This window comes from Myotis davidii, unplaced genomic scaffold, assembly GCF_000327345.1.
Source record: "Myotis davidii unplaced genomic scaffold, ASM32734v1 scaffold594, whole genome shotgun sequence".
Classification (NCBI taxonomy): domain Eukaryota; kingdom Metazoa; phylum Chordata; class Mammalia; order Chiroptera; family Vespertilionidae; genus Myotis; species Myotis davidii.
This window is the reverse complement of record NW_006285787.1, coordinates 284,394-285,862: the sequence shown is the minus strand read 5'-3', so window position 1 is coordinate 285,862 and position 1,469 is coordinate 284,394.

Genomic DNA, 1,469 nt, shown 5'->3' with positions numbered 1-1,469 from the left:
TAAATGGTGTTGGGAAAATTGGACAGATACATGCAAAAAAATGAAACTAGACCTCCAACTTACACCATACACAAAAATAAACTCAAAAATGGATATAAGGGCTTAAACATAAGATGGGAAACCATAAAAATCTAGAGGAATCCATAGGCAGCAAAATCTCAGACATATGCTGGAGCAATTTCTTCACTGATACAGCTCCTAGGGCACTTGAAACTAAAGAGAAAATAAACAAATGGGACTATGTAACACTAAAAATCTTCTGCACAGCAAAAGAAATCAGCATCAAAATGAAAGTGGAACCCACTGTATGGGAGAACATATTTGCCAATGACACAACTGATAAGGGATTAATTTCCAAAATGTATAAATTACTCATACAACTCAACAAGAGGAAGACAAACAACCCAATCAAAAAACATGCAGAGGACCTGAATAGGCACTTCTTCAAAGAGGACATACCAATAGCCAAGAGACATGAAAAAAATGCTCAACATCACTAATTATCAGGGAGACACAAATTAAAATGACAATGAGGTACCACCTCACACCTGCCAGAACGGCTACCATTAATAAATCAAGAAACAAGTGCAGGTGAGGATGTGGAGAAAAAGGAACCCTAGTACACTGCTGGTGGGAATGCAGAGTGGTATAACCACTATGGAAAACAGTGTGGATTTTCCTCAAAAAATTAAAAATTGAACCGTCATTTGGCCCAGTGCTCCCACTTCTAGGAATATATCTACGAAGTCTTAAATACCAATCAGAAAGAATATAGGCACCTTTATGTTCATAGGAGCATTATTTATAATAGCTAAGGTCTGGTAACAGCCCAAGTGCCCATCAGTAGATGAATGGATAAATAAACTGGTACACTTACACCATGGAAAACTATGCAGCTGTAAAAAAAAAAAAGGATCTCTTACCCTTTGAGACAACATGGATGGACCTGAAGAGTATTATGCTAAGAGAAATAAGCCAGTCAGCGAAAAACAAATATCATATGATCTCACTTATATGTGGAATCTAATGAACAAAATAAACTGACAAGCAAAATAAATCCAGAGACATTGAAGTTTGTAGAGGACTGACGTATTTCAGAGGGAGGGGGAGAAGGAGCAGGGAAGAGACTAACCAAAGGACTTATATGCATACTAGAGGCCCGGTGCATGGATTCATGCACCAGTGGGTTCCCTCGGCCTGGTTTGCGCCCTCTCACAATCCAGGAACCCTCAGGGGATGTCGGAGGCCTGGTGCACGGATTCAGCTGATCCCTGCAGGCCAGGCCAAGGGACCGGATCCCACTCGTGCACAAATTTGTGCACCAGACCTCTAGTATACATAGAAACACCTTGAATTTTTATGCTGGTTTTCCAGGTACTCATTCAGATTTCCATGGAACTTCCTGCTATTTTGCTTTCTATATGTCTTTTCTGTTTTAATTTTCAATTGTTGCCTTGTTCTTTCTCCCT